The 15914-nt window shown below is 49.1% G+C and overlaps 1 long non-coding RNA gene across 1 annotated transcript; it reads left to right on the top strand.

The window, feature by feature from the left end:
* The first annotated feature begins 11647 nt into the window (after positions 1-11647).
* Positions 11648-14289, top strand: LOC148163674 (uncharacterized). The gene is made up of 3 exons (XR_015768765.1): positions 11648-11669; positions 12412-12597; positions 14106-14289. It is a non-coding gene; the product is annotated as an uncharacterized LOC148163674 (long non-coding RNA).
* Positions 14290-15914: the final 1625 nt, after the last annotated feature.

Below are 15914 nucleotides of genomic sequence, written 5' to 3' on the forward strand. Positions count from 1 at the left end.
GATACACATGTTGGTTTGTTTTCTTTCTTGTTTTATTTTAGTTCACTGATGTCTGCTTGTTTTTTGTGTTCACCCCCTTTTCCCATGCCTCCATGACTTTTAGTGAAAATAAAACACCGTACGTTTGCCAAGGTTTTGGGGGTTTTTGCTTTGTTTTGTTTTTTCTTTGTTTTGCTCTGTTTGGGGGTTGCTGTTGTTGTCTGTTTGTAAAACAGTCTCACTGGCCATTGTCCTCTGACAAATGAGCACTCCCGAGGGTTCTGATGCAGCCGACCACTCCGGGGAACAAATTTGATCGGCAAGAATGTGAAAACGGCTCTCACTTGCTCCTCAAACCAAACCACCGGAGGTGAGCAGGCAGGTGCTAGCGTCCTTGGTTTGCAGACTGGACCCGAGTCGTGGTCAGTTAACAGACACAACCAGCGGGACACAACCAGAGACAGAAATACTAGTCAATGCATCTCGTCCTGCCATCACGATAGGTTCTGGGTGTCTTTCTAATTAATGTCAGGAATTAGACTCCATAGAAGTAACAGGTGCTCCTGTACAAAGCGTGTGTGGACTCCTGGTCAGACCCACGTTCACCTTCTCAACCGACCTGTAGCTGAAGTCCATGAGTCAGGGACGGAGGATCTGAGAGCAAAGCCCGCGTTGCATTCATTCACTCAACAGTCAAGCCCAGCCACCGCAGACAGCATACAACTGAGTCTGGACCCTTTTCTCCAAGTTTTGGGTAAAAGCAGACCCCTTCCACCAGCCCCTCGGGCACGCCGGTCCACAGCTGTCTCCTTCCCTGAGTTTCTGAGCCTTGCTTTTTATTTGCTTCATCTGATACGCAATGCAAGGCACCTCTGTGCTTTTATTTTTCATTCGAAATGCACGGCCAAAGAGTCGGGCTTTTCCAAAGCCACACTTGTGTATCTGCGGCCCCTGCACCCAAATCCCCTCACTGCCTGTCAAGTCGGTGCTCAATAAATGCTTGCTCGTTTGGCAGTGACGATGGAGGTGTCTATGCCTGTGTGTGCCCACAGCTCCCTCACCAGGGCCCAACATTTGATTCAATCTGATAAGTCACCCGGGCCATGCCTTCTGACCACAGAGCATATCCTGCTGTCAGGAATTATGCCCATGAGGATGACTGGCAGGTGCATGCCCTTATTTCTGGACCTGTGTTGGAGCTTCTACCACCGAATACCGAGGATGGACTTGAACAATATATACATGGAATTTGTTTTCATGTCTATGATGAGGTGGTTGAATCGTACTAAGAGAATGCCTTGCACATCCTTCTCAAGGTGTGATGGCGTTTCAGAAAGGGATGAGAGCGTCCTGTTGGACAGCCAGCTCTGAGTCCCTCCTGGGGCGTCCCCTCTGCTCTTCTGAACCTCCAGCGTCTGCCTCTTCTCTGGGTTTCTTCACTCTCTCTCTCGTGCTCCCCAGAGTAGGAGGCCCTTTGGGTGGTGAATGCTCCTCCTCTGATGGCTAGGTGCCCCGCGTGGGTGGTCTGCACCTGCCTGGGCCACGCATGAAGAAACAGATGTCTACTTCACTCCTGTCATCAGCAGCATGCACACCTTAATCTTAAATAAAGCCCAGCTACTCACTTGATCCAAAATATTAGACGTCTCTGGTAAACCTGTTACCCAGAGGGGCTTGAGGAAGGCCACTCACCCAGCATGTGCTCATTCTTTTCCTTCTCCCTGTCACCTTCCATACAAAAGCTCTTGGAGAATTTGAAGCTGCTGAAGATCAGAGGAGGATGATGGGGGAAATCCATACGCAGCGTTCACAGGGGCAATGTCGCCCACCCGCGTTCCCTTCTTTCCATTTGACATGAATTCAAAGGACTTATCCCTCCTGCAAACACACCGAATGCTGCAGCAAGAGCCCCATGCCTCGGAGTAGAGCTACTCAGCGAAAACGAAAATGAAACTTTAGTAGAGCAGGTTCTCTGCCGTTCATTCAAATTTAAATAATCAAGTGTTTTGACATATTACTTCTAAACTAAACGCAAAGCCTTTTAAACCGCGGAATGAGTCGGGTGTTCCCAGGCGGCTGGTTTACTCGTCTACAGACCCCGAACCTCCTCCCTCAGGAGCGTGGCGCCTTTCCCCACCTCCTATTTGCCAGCCATTTGTGGTTGATTCCCCCCATCCCACCAGAGCGCCCCTCTTTCGCTCCAAGCTCACAAGATGACTGCTTCTCACCTGCTCAGTGCAGGCAGTGCCCAGCGGAGTGCGTGCCTTCCTGTCCCGGGTTTAGGTACCAGGTTCCGGTGACCGTCTGAGACGAGAACATCGAGTTCGAAACCCTGCCTGGATCGTGTTGCGTCCGTCCCTCGCTGCTGCTAGGGGTCGACACGGGGCTCGCGCCCTCGCTCCCCACGCGCCCTGGTGCCAGGAGGTGGCAGGAGGTCAAACCCCAATCCACTTTTCTCCAGGTGGCTCACTTGTTTTTGCCTCAAGTCCTTGTTTAGAACCTTCTCTCGCTTCCCGTGATTCCTTTTAGTGTCCCTTCTTTATTGCATCGATTTGGGGGCTCTGTCACTGGGAAATAGCCTTTCAGGAGATCCCAGGAGCAAATAAAATGCAGCAGAGCCTGAAGGCCTGGTGCTCACTCGGCCGGCATCCACCGCTGGCTGGGTGGCTTGGGCACTTCCCTGGGGGTGAAATCACCTGTCCCCCAAGTCCTGAAGACAGGTGTGCCGCTCTCAGGGGCTGATCCCCGGGCAGATGCCGTCGGGGGGGTAGGACTGTGTTCCAGCGTCCACGCTACGGCTGCTTCTCGACCTCCCTCGGCTTCGATTTGTAATGCTAGAGTTAGTGGGAATGCACGTGACGTTGTGAGGAGCCCGGCCTGGGACCTGGCGCCGGGCGGGCGACGGACATCACAGTTCCTTCCGGTTCGGATGACTGCTGTAGGCTCTTCTTTGAAGAACAGGAGCAGTAATTTGAAAACAGCCTCCCAAAGTTGTTAGGTGGGTCCGGGGACTCAGAGATACGGCAATACTGAGTCATCAGCTCGTGCAGACGCTGCTGTCCCTGTCGGGGTGGCTGAGCCTTGACCTGTGCCCGTGCATCGACGTCCACGCTCCAGCGTGTGACCCTCACACCGACCGCCCGGGATGAGGACTACAGCACGGGGACACAACGGGGGCCCCACGGAGAGCGGCGGTACGGTGACCGCCGATGGGCACGCATGGTGAGAACATAATGCTCACCCGTGCTTCGTGATCATGCACAGTTTTATGATCTGAGAGCTCTTTCCTTATGAAGAGGAGGTATTAGTGGCAGACGAAGACCCACCTAAGACGATGCCATGACTGAGCATTAGTCGAACTCACTGCTGGCTGCGTTGTCATGAGACCGTCAGACCGTCCTCCCTGGGTAGCTCGGGGGTACAAAGTGCCGTGTCTACATGCGGCACCGTCATCCGAGGGTGCGCGTTCACCGCGGCCCGAGGACAGAGAACACGTCAGATGCAGCCCAGCCGCAGAAGGGCGGCCACGACCCCTCATCCCCTCCCCGAGCCACTAACAGCGGGAGCGCAGAGTGGATGGAGGAGTAATTGTTAGCGGGCACAGATCACAAGCCATGCTTGTCTCTACAGAATGAACAGGAAGGTCATTACCTTGGCGGAATCTCCCTTCTGCATTCTAGACACTCCTTCTTTGTCCCCTCCCGGCTCAGCGGCCCATGCGGGCTGCCCATCTCCCCATCCCGTTCCCACGAGGGCAGCAAATGAGGCACAGAACAAATCAAGCGCCCTTGGGGACAAGTCTCTGAACAGGCCGTGGACGAGAAGACGGACCCAGAAAAAGCAGGGTGTTAGTGAGGCTCACGGGGAGCAGCTTCTCACCATGGAGCAGTTTTCTGTGCAGGACCGTGGACGAGGGCTACGGTGACTCAGTTGCCCTGGGCCTGCACACCACACGCGGCCAGTGACTCAGAGCACGAACACCTGGGGTGGGGCCGTCCAACAAGACTCTGCACTTTCCTTGCCCAATCGTACCATTCTGGGAAAACCAGTCGAGTCTGGGACGGCAGCCTGACACACGTCACTGGACTCCATCTCCTAAGCATGTGAGTACAGAGGAGTTGCACCCCTAAGCTTACAGAAAAAGGAAGGGCCCAGGGGAGACTCCCTGAAGAAATGTGAGGTGTGTCCTTGTAAAACTGGATGGCTAGGGCATGACTTATCATGTGGGAGGCAGCGCGGAGACATAGGATGAGGTGGGTTTGAGAACCGGGTCTGAGTCCGGCCTGCCCCGTCTGAGCTGTGTGGCTGTGGGCAAGTCACTCAACTTCTCTGAGCCTTTGGTGCAACAGCTATGAAAAAAGGACATCTTCCTGGCAAACCTTTATGGGGATGATATAAAATAGGTATTTGGCAAATACAAATTCCCTTTTCTTTCAAAGGTCGGGATTTTAATTTTCTAGGGGCAAAGAAAGGGAAGGGCCGGGGGACAACTGTTTAGGACAGTGTCACTCAGGGGCTGTGCTGTTGCAGATGCAACGTAGTGCTTTAGAATCATGTGGGCTAGCGCGTTACAGGCGCAGAAACAACAAGGATGGGGGGCCTGGGTGGCTCAGTCGGTTAAGCATCTGCCTTCGGCTCAGGTCACGTTCCCTGGGGTCCTGGGATCGAGCCCCGCCTCAGGCTTCCTGCTCAGTGGGGAGTCTGCTTCTCCCTCTGTCGCTCCCCCTGATTGTGATCTCTTTCTCTCTCTCTCTCAAATAAATAAATAAAATCTTAAAAAAAAAAGAAGAAGGAAGTGACAAAGATGGTGTATTCACCTACTGATGACTACTGGCTAGAATAATTTATTCTTAAAATACTTATTTTGGGGGTAATTTTATATTAGCTTATATAGTATTCATGGGTGTTATTGTATCCCCATAGTTAATACAATGAAGGAACTGTTATTCCCCTTATCTTCAGTTTATGATGTGCCTTAGAATTCACAGGCTTCCTTCGATCCGACTGCACACGCATGCCTTTGCTAAGGCCTGAGTGACACTTAGGACACTTGCCTTCAAGGATTTCCCATTGCAAACAATAAGATCTACAAACACATTTAAAGGAGTATTGCATAAGCACTCTTAGACCCAGTAAGTAATGAATGCTTATTAAAATATGTTGACATGGTAATATTCTACATGGTGCGCTCATAACATAAAAGCCTGGGTTTGCAGTTTTCTCCTCTTCCAAAATCTATTTGCCGTGTCCTTAATGGACGGAAAACCAGATGCACAAACACATTTTGACCAAACTGTCAGCTCCAAGGAGCAGGTCACTGGGAAGTTTATATGCAAGTTGTAGGTATGAGTTGTTCAAATGTTTCCCCAGAATGAATGCTGGAGCATAGTGTAACTTGTGAGGAATCTGAGCTTCATTATTAGCGTTAAAGTGAGGTCTGAAATCTGGTAATAATGGTCGATTCCCTTTTTTCCCCAAAGTGCAGAAAAACGTGCACATCTAACCTTCTAACGGTTCATAGAATGGGTATGAATCAAAAGTCAGACTCTCGAGGATAGGCAAAAAGTCGTTTGTGTGTACGTCCTTCTGTTTTCTAACTTCGGGGAATTCGGCACATCAGAAGCAAGAACAGAAGGGAGGAAAGGCTTGAATGGGGCTGGAGCAGGGACCTCGCACGGATTACATGGGCTTACAATCGCTTCTGCAGCTTATTTAGTCTTTAATGTTTCGTAAATATGTACAACTTATTTTCTGCCTAACCTTCTTTTCCACAAGGTTGACTTTATCTCAGTATACTTTTTTTTAGGAAGCCCCAAATGTTTGGCCCAGAAATAAAACCAAAGGTTAGGGTTTGAGGTGTTTCTCTGTTTTTTCCAAAAATGCCAAGAAAGAAGGTGAAGCCAAGCACAGTTAGGTTGGTTCCGGTGAAGAGTCCCAGAGCAGGGTCTTTTCATGGAGCGAGACCTTCCCAGCGCTTTGTTTGCAGAGCAGGGAAATGCGGGGCTTTTACTATTTTATTTTATTGTTTTCCAAGTCAAATCTAAATTAGGAGACAGAAACCAAGATGACTCAAGAGCTCCTGAAAAAAGGCAAGTCTCTTACAGAATCGCGTGTTTTCATGCAGCCTGTGCAGGGGGAGGGGGGCTGTGATGAAGGATCCGTAATTTTTATTTGCGGACTTTCGGTTCTGCTCTAAGTTGGTGGAAACCATTGGTTCCCTCTTTCATTTCCTGTATCAAGCACCCCACTAAGAACAGCTTCTCACATCTCTATGCTGGCATTCTGAGGAGGAAGGCCATGCCCACATTGGCCTGCCCCTGCCAGGGATGGAGGACTCTAGTTCATTCCGGGGACCAATCCCCAAGGTAGAGGCGAGCACTCCTGAGGTGGGCCGCGTGGAAAGAGCGCCACGCTCATTCCCGCAGCTGCACATGTAGCCCACGACTTGATACTAAATGCAGAAGTCATGGACAGGAGGAAAATGCCATTTCAACTACACATGGAGCTGTGGTTTTGAACCAGAGTAAAAATCAGAAGATTCAGGGGGAACTTGAACGCCACCCAAGGCCCATGGCTCAGAGATTAAAAATTTAGCTTCTCTTTAAATACCATACAAATCCTGAGTCCTGAACATGCACCAAAAAAGAAAGAAAGAAATGGGCATGTTTTGGTACGCTTTGGAAAAAGGAGGGACCAGTCACTACCAGCCTTCGGTGTTCTCCTTGATGCTAATAATTCAGCTCAAATGCCTTAGTTAAGCACCAGATGAACCGTTTTGGAAGAAAAGTAATCTGAGAGCAGAGGGGGAGGCATGGAAATCTTGGAGGCATGGAAATCTTGGAGGCGTCCCCTGACTGTGCTAGTCACATTCCCTACAGTTCTTGTCATGATTAACCTGGTCCCCTGGCCTTCCACAGGTCAAAATTGTGAGAGGACATTTGTTATTGCTCAGGGGCATTCTGAGAATTATCTAGAACGTATTTGAAAAAGGAAATAGAAAGCCCCTTCTGTTTATTTTTATTTGTTTTTTAAAGATTTATTTATTTTTATTTTATTTTTTTAAGATGTTATTTATTTATTTGACAGAGAGAGGGAGAGAGCACAAGTAGGCAGAGCAGCAGGAAGAGGGAGAAGCAGGCTCCCCGCTGAGCAGGGAGCCCGATGTGGGGCTTGATCCCAGGACCCTGGGACCATGACCTGAGCCGAAGTCAGACGCTTAACCAACTGAGCCACTCAGGTGCCCCAGATTTATTTATTTTTAGAGAGAAAGAGAGAGCATGAGCAAGGGGAGAAGGAGAGGGAGAAGGAGAGAGTTTCCAGAAGACTCCGTGCTGAGCGCAGAGCCCAACTCGGGGCTCGATCTCACGACTCTGAGATCAGACCTGAGCCAAAACCAAGAATCAGACACTTAACCGACTGTGACACCCAGGCGCCCCCCGCCCTTTTATTTTTTTGAGTAACTCATTGTCTCAGTTATCTCATTTTGGAGAAGGAGAAGGAGAAAAATGCATGAAATATGAGTTCTGCATCCAACCACAGAGCCTTGTTCTGCCTGAGATTTGCATCTCGAAACCATCTCAAGGCTACAGGGTGCATCCTGGGTCTGACGCCTGGGGAATGAGCGAGGGGAGGGCATGGTGCCCCACACCCAGGGAACTGTTGAGCACCCCAACACTCGGAACCTTCTCCATCTCGGGCGGGAGGGAATGCGATGCACACAGCTAGCTCTTCAGCCCCAGAAAGAGTGGGGGCACCGGGCCAGTGGGCAGAAGGAAGAACGGGCGTGCACGGCTTGTCCCCTCTTCCTTTCGTGTCACGTCTTCCAAGAGGTTCTTGATGTTTTTGAGGGAGTGCCCATTTCTGTGATTTTCAGAGCTCGGAAGCTGGCTGTGTGGGGAGGGAGCAGCAGGGACCTGGGCTCGGGTCCCTGTTGTGCCACCACTTTGCCCTTGGCCTTGCAGGGCATTGTGGTCTCTCTTTTCATCTGGAAATAATGGCAAACCTCTCATAAATGAACATTACTGAGATAATATAAATACATCATGGGGGCTCCCGTAAACATGGTTCACTGTTTTAAAGGCACAGTGTGGGCTCTAAGAGATGGGCAGCTGCAGGAGGTCTGTCCTGGTGCCAAGTGATGTCTGAGCAAGGACAAAGAAGGTCCCCTGCAATGGGTCCTCTTGTTGCCTAAGTTCTGAGAAGGTAGTCTCAGGAGAGTTATTATAATGCTCCTTAGAATCGCTATTTACTGCTAATAATGGTAAACCACAAGCTTCAGAGGTAACTGAGGTTTTCCCCTCATTCCAAAATCGAATCTTCCAGACAAGATTGAGGGGTGTAGGCACACACAGCACTCTCCTCTGGACCCCCTCAAGTATCTCACACCATCCTTAAATAAGATTGAATGGATACCGCCTTAAAACACACATGGCATTTCCTCTTCATCCATTCCTGCTGCCGTAACACACACACACACACACACACACACACACACACATAGGGGGCTTATGAACAACAGACATTTGTCCCCCCAGCTCTGGAGGCTGGAGTCTGAGATCAAGGCACCTGCAGATCCAGCGTCTGCAGAGACCCCATTTCCTGGTTCGCTGTGTTCTCAGGTGCGGTAAAGGGTGAGGGGCTCCCTGGGGGCTCTCTCTTTATAAGGGACACTACTGCCTCCTGGGGTCCCCACCCTCATGACCCCATCCCCTCTCCAAGTCTCCATCTTAGGAGGGAGGCCCTCCATCACCTCGGGGGTCAGGCTTCAACACACGGGGTACACAACATTCAGTCCGTCGTTGTCCTCAGACAGTTGCCCCCAACGCGGCCACAGGCGGCAAGGATCGGTTTGCTCTTGGGCGTCCTTCCGCCCTGCCCCTGGGAAGAGGCAACGGCTCAGCCAGGACAGTGCGGGTGCCCATGCGTGTGGGCCCGGGAGTCGCCTTCGAGGCTTCACAGAGCTCCGCGGCAGCTGGAGGTAGCCCGAGGAGAGGCTGCAGGGAGATCCTTAGCTGCCGGCAGGAGTGGGAGGGCAGAAGGGCACCCGTGCTGAGGTGACACCTGGTCTCAGGCGACCGCGCCCAGGGGACCGGCCAGGGGCCTCAGCAGCACAAGCCAGTGGGGCTGGAGGAGTGCGCACAGGTCCTTACTGACATCGCTATTGTTCTTATGCCTGGAGACACAGTGTTCTCTGTTCTTCATCTCATCTTCCTTATTTACTGCATTTTCTACATGATTCCACTTGCATAAATGTTCAGAGAATACACATAATAACACCATTGATTGAAATAATGAAAACAGATCGTTTCAATAAAGACAGGGCCGAACAGCAGTGAGCAACTGGCTTCTCTTTTACCGTCCCCCTGGGACGCTGGTGGAACGCCCTGCTTCTTGAACATGCTTCACTGTGGGGAACAGCTCTGGGGCGATGGAGAAAGTGTTGAGTAGAGATAAGAACAGTGGAGCTCGGGCAGACCCGAAGACCCAAGCAGGGTGCCCAGCCAGCCGGTCCCTTGTGACCTCCTGGGACCGGGAGGAGGGTTTATGTCCCTGGAAGTAAGGTGAGTGGCATCCTGCTGGCTGTCATGTTTGCCTTTTGGTGAAGGGGTGTTCTTGTATTCATGTGGGACGTTAGAGAATTCTGCTCTCCTTTGTAGGGCAAGTTTCTCTCTTAGGAAAAATAAAAAGCACTTGCTCACACAATCTGGGTCTTCGAGTTCCTAATAGAAACATGGAAGGAGGCGTCCCTGGCTCTGTATGGAATGGGGCTTTCTCTGGGTGGACACAGAGACACACAGCTCCAGGGCCCCTGACTGAGGACAGCTGTCACCTTTAGGTCCCTTTCAGGAAAACACTGTCCACTGCTAATAGAACAGGCCCAGGACCTCGAGCAGCATTTCCAGCAGATATTCCCTGTTCTCCATTTGGGTGATGTTCTTCTCTAACGTGATTTTGCTTCTTGGCTAGCGATTTCTGCTCCGTTGTCCCGTGGCACCTCCGCTGGAGGACTGGGAAGCTCCGTGAGGTGTTCGCTTACAGAGGCTTGAGGTCATCATGTCCTTTGCTCTCTACTTTTGAGTAACTGAGACTTTCTTCTCACACATCCCTACCTCCCCAAATACAGCATCGGCATTTTAATACCAAAATACCAGGAGTCCGAGGGACCGTGGCTGCGGAAGGGAATGTGGTTGTCGGGGAGGGGCACACCCCCTGGTTCCAGGCCCCCCAGGAGTTGTGAACAATAGCTGGAGCTGGAGGCCCTGGGGCTGCAGCCTAGATCGGCACGTCCATCTGTCTGTCTGCCTGTCTATCTAAAGAGCAGGACTTAGAGATTATCCAGGTAAACTGACTCTGAGGACCTTCCACCCAGAAGCATTCCAAGGATTCTCACGGCACTTTGAAGCTCAGCTGTGCTGTTTGACTTGTGACCCATCCCTCAGAGAGACACGTGTCATTTCTGTTAAATAAGTGACGTCATCCCAAGGCTGTTGGTTTGGGAGCATCCCCGGTGGGAAGTGGCCCAGGGTCCTCGGGACAATAAAACCGTCCCCTCCTCCCCCGCGTGTTTCCACAGTGGTGAGTACAGATAAGCGACCGCATTGTGTGTGCAGTAGGGATGTCCCCTTTTTGTGCATCAGACACTGACCCCCTCTTCCCCGGGGAAATTCAGACAGCAGCAGTTGCTACTTGCAGGACTCAATCACCCGGCAGCCCGGGTACTGGAGCTCACACAATGCTGTTGGGCAAATCTCAGCTGAGTCAGCCTCCGTGGGTCCCGCTCCAGACAGAGGGCGGTGGGAAGGCTCAGGGCTCCAGCAGCCTCCCGGTCCCTTTCATCTGCAGGCGGGCAGATAAAACCTGACGTCAGAGCCAGTGACTCAACCGGCAGGGAGGATTCGTTAGGTTCCTAGGAACATCCTTGCATAAATCACAGCCAAAAAAGCCTGGCAAGACCATGTTTAAATTTCACTAGTTCTCCCCATGGGGAGACTTGCTATGGAGATCTAGTGAGAAAACAAGACCCCTCCTGGAGGTGAGTGCCCCGTCCTGGGAACTGCTCAAGAAGGGACGCGCTTCACGGTGAACACGGGTTTAGCATCGGTCGCTGCTCAGGGGCTCTCCTCTGCTGAAGATCCCTGTCTGTTATGATGGGAAGTGGGTTCATTCTATCCGTAGATGCCACCTTTGCTCACTTCACAGTTTGGGATGAGGGCCTGGAAAAATAACTCTTATTGTGAATTTATGTGATTGTATTTATTCATTTTAATCAACCCACAAGATCCTGTGTTGATATGTTATTTTGGTTGGTCGCTCTGGATGTAAATTTGTCTCCATGTAATAACTCAGGTATGATGCTAAAAACTGCAAAATTATAGCAAATAGTTATTCAGGGTTTCTTGTGCCCGCAGCATGAAGATGAATGTTTTATATTATTTAACACTCCGGGAAGCTCTGAAGTAGATAGTGTTTTTCTCAACCTGTGATGGATGAGGAAACCGAGGCCACAAAGAGCGAGCAAACCCTGACTGGTACTGCTAACAGCCTCTCTCTGCAAACCCAAAGGTTACCTTTATAATCCAGCACTGCTTTCCTGTTCATTTTCAGGAAAAACAGCTTTTTAACTTAGCCAAGAAAATACTGCTTTATAAGATGTGACTTAACTCCAGAGCAGTGAGTGAGTTCATACAATGGTAAGATTCATTAACAACCCTAAGACTCTCCATATAGTCTTATACACATGAGAGAATTTATATATGACATATATAAATTTAAGATATCAGACCCATTTCGTTCCAAATAGTTTAGACTATGTTTTCTCAGCTTTGACCTATTGACATTTCAGCCCAGATAATTCTCTGTCTGATGGGGGTGGGGGAGCTGTCCTGTCCACTGTGGTAGGTCAGCCTCATCCCCAGCCCTGACCCACTAGATGCTAATAGCACCCACCGTGAGTTGTGACAAGCAGCCATTATGCAGCGTCCCCTCCCCCCCGCCCTGGTGGGGGGACATCCAAACCATCCCCAGCCGAAAACCACTGGTTGGGGTGTTGTAGAACACTCTTACTCGTGAGGCCCCATTTCACGGTCTGAAACATAAAATACATTGGTGGCAAACATTCCAACAGTTGCTTGCTAGTTGGGAGGGGATTGGATGCTCTTCTCTGTTCCCATGTCAGCACCATTTGGCCCAAGCAAACGTCTCATCCCAGAAAGTTTTCTTTCCTCTTCTCTGAGGCCATGCAAGAGCTTCTTCAACATTCCATCAGGCTCCAGCTTGGACACCTGCTCCGTATCTCTCAGGACTGTACCCATCAAAGGTCTAGTCTTTCCCAGGATCTGATTATGTTGCATATGACCTTTTGTTCTAAGTCTTCAAACTCCTTTCTGATGAGGTTTTTTTCTTCTTCTCTTTCAAAAAAAAAAAAAAATCAAGAGCATTATTGTTGGCTTGCCAATCATCCCTGAACTAGACTATCAGCAGGCTGCTTCTTTCTTCAGAATATCTGGAAGAAAAAAATCCCACAAGAAATTGACTTTAAAATAAGATGGTTTTCTTGAGTTCTTGGAATGGTTTTTACTATCCAGACCACCTGGTGATGAGAACAATTGCATAACTGATGTAAGTATAATCTAAAAGTACGCTCTAGGGGCGCCTGGGTGGCTCAGTCGTTAAGCGTCTGCCTTCGGCTCAGGTCATGATCCCAGGGTCCTGGGATTGAGCCCCACATCGGGCTCCCTGCTCGGAGGGAAGCCTGCTTCTCCCTCTCCCACTCCCCCTGCTTGTGTTCCCTCTCTCACTGTGTCTCTCTCTGTCAAATAAATAAAATCTTTAAAACAAATAAAAATAAAAATAAAAAAATAAAAGTACGCTCTAGCACATTTCAACAGGACACTTGCATTGCCGGTGCTGGTAGATGGTCCTGCATAGTTCACTGGGACCTGACGATTACTGACCCCAAGAGAAGCAGAGTCCCCCTCTCCCGTCCTTTCTAAGGCTCAGGGGATCCAGCAGGACTTTCTCCAAGCACCTGCTCCCTTTCAGCTCCAGTCACTCTTTCTATATAACAGAGATCCACAGTGCTGGGATTTCTCTTCTGCATCCTGCCTGACCGTCTGCAATTTTCTGGGCCACTTTCTGCCTCTTTTGAGTTGAAAGTATGTCTGAGACCACAGAGATATATTCTTGAGAAAACTGGCAGATTCCAACTTCTGAAACCCAAACTTAGCCTAAGTGCCTTGGTGGTGGTGTTTGTTTTTTTGTTAGAATGAGGGTCTGTTCATATGAAGGGGAAAGAGATGAGATCAAGTTAGAGAAGCTACAAGACCTATTTCTAAAAGATTTACCTATGCTAACACTTCTAAAATCTTTTACAATGAGGACTAATCTTAAGTAAGGTAGTCTGTGTTATTTTTAACTGAGGTGAGAAAAAGTTCCTGCTATTAGATATATAGTGGAAAAGGAATGGAAAATATAAGTGCCTGGGTGGCTCAGTCGGTGAAGCGTCCGCCTTAGGCTCAGGTCATGATCTCAGGGTCCTGGGTTTGAGCAGCATCTGGTTTCCTGCTCAGCGGGGAGCCTGCTTCTCCCTCTCCCTCTGGGGCTCCCCCCTGCCTGTGCGCTCTCTCTGACAAATAAATAAATAAAATCTTAAAATATGAGTAAATTTAATGGAAAAAAGTTTTAAGATAACTCCTAAAATTCTCTTCACCTGCACCAGATTTTTATTGATTAATAAAAATCAGGGACTAATGTGCCTGGACTATACTACAATGGAAAAACTTGTCCTTGTGTAAGAAAACCCATACCACCAGACGTCTTCCTCCACAGTGATAACTGATGGCTGCAATCTTCAAGCTCTACCAGTGAAAGCCATTTTAAATATTCTACAATGCACAGGACGTATTTTCCTTCATCCCCTATGTAGTGTTATCTCAGTAAAATACAGTATTTGTCGTCCTAAAACAGACCTAATAAAGCACTTGGCACCTAAGCTTAGTTTCAATGTTAGACTCTTGCAGGATTTCCTTATAAAATCAAACAATATGGCATCATAGTCTTTGCTCCAACACAACCTGGTCACACTCATTTGTCTCCCCATTTTTGTCCGTTTGAATGAAAACACACAGAAATGCTGGAAACAGCGTTGGGTCCATGAGCCTCCATCTGAAAGCTCCACAGCCTGGTTATTAGGACTGATCTCAGATATTGAAAGAAACCCAACTCCAGAAAGTACACTTCAGCCGACCGGCAAGACAAACCACACCAGCCTGCACTCTGCTCACCCTCTCCTTCTGGGTCACCCGTCCCGCGAGACTGGATTCCAGTGGATGCCTCTGATTCACTTCTAGGTGGTGGGGAGATGTTCCCTGTGTGTGTGTGTGTGTGTGTGTGTGTGTGTAAGAGAGAGAGAGGGTGCAAGAGAGAAGTGTGTCTTCTTTATCAGAAACCATCTCCTCTGTACAAAGGTGATTTCTGTGTGTACCTGCAGTCTCAGCTAAGGTTAAGGTAGAGAAATAACATGCATAGAAATAACAAGCATTCTCTCTCCTGTTTAGAGATAAAGATTTTGTCTAGTGGTGTCAATTAAACCACCCATGCTTTCTCTCTTTCTGCCCACCTCCACCCTCCTTTTAATATCTTGCCACAAGGACTGACACTTCACTGTATGTTTATGTTCAAAACTCCATTGCACATAGCTGAGAATTTAAAATATATTAATAGGGAGGTGAGTGAAGCAATCCACTTGAAACTTGACCCCCCCCCATTTAATTTCTCCATCCTAAGATCAATCGATCGATCGATAGACAGACAGACAGACAGAGGGTAGATAGGTAGTCAGATGTATCCACAGAAAAGCATACTAAATGTGACTTTAAAAATAGCCAGAAAGAAGCCAAAGGAAAAGTAGCAAAAGTAAAAACAAAACAAAAACAAAAACAAAACCCCCGGGCTTGAACTCCCCTGTTTGAACTACCTTTCCTGTATTAGTCATAGGAAGTTCTCAGCATACGGACGTGAATCAAATATTCCTTAAAAATTCAAGCCCAAACATACAAAGAAATTTTAACTCCTTTGTTAAATAAATATCGGCTATCAAAAAAGTACTTGGACGGAGCTGTTTTCAGTTCTTGTACAAGGGCCCAGTAATCCATGCTTCGCACTGGGGAGAAAGGAACGTCAGCCACTCTGTTTCCTTCCGTATTATGCCGGCAGCAAAGTGCCCGGCTCTGGAGAAGCCCAAGTTTCAAGACTGCCTGTGGCCGAGCCGGTCCCTTGGGGGGCCCTGACCCCATCACAGTGCTGTTGGCTGGCCTGAGGGTCAGCTGTCAGCCCTGAGTTTGCTTTAACCGGGTTCTCTGATGTCGCTAAACCACTGCTAAAGAGGTGACCTAATACAATTTTAGACTCCGTCTTAAGCCCAAAGGATGCGTCCGGTTGGCTATCATTTTATTTCTATCCTTAAAATATCTTTACAAATCTAATGAATGGAAAATCGACTGTCACATCCATCTTTTAAAAATCAAATCTCGGGTAGTTGGATTCAATTGCGTTCTTCCTGATGGTTCAGAGTTGATGTGGTGAGGCTCGCCCGTTGTCAACTGCATTCCCTGCCCCTGTCCATGAGCTCAGGAACAACTATTTTTAGGCCCAGGCGAGCCCCAGGGCGTCAGACAGTAAATTATTAGCTGTGACTATAAAAATAGTCATCGATCCACTTTGGGAACTTTTCCTTCTCCATAGCATATGGACTGGAATGTGCATCCCAACTTCTAGCAGTCAGGTCCCTGTAAATAGAAGGAAACCAACCACAAGTGCTCCCCGCAGCCGAGGGGGAGCTATAAAGGACTCAGCCAGGTCACACTGCGGCCTCCGGTGTTTAGGAAACAAGCCCTCTCGGGAGGGGAGGCCACGCACCTCTCCCAGGTTCTTTATGC

Source organism: Eumetopias jubatus, unplaced genomic scaffold, assembly GCF_037043125.1.
Source record: "Eumetopias jubatus isolate StellerSeaLion01/CBP00866 unplaced genomic scaffold, mEumJub1_p1.0 scaffold_8, whole genome shotgun sequence".
NCBI classification, from domain to species: Eukaryota; Metazoa; Chordata; class Mammalia; order Carnivora; family Otariidae; genus Eumetopias; species Eumetopias jubatus.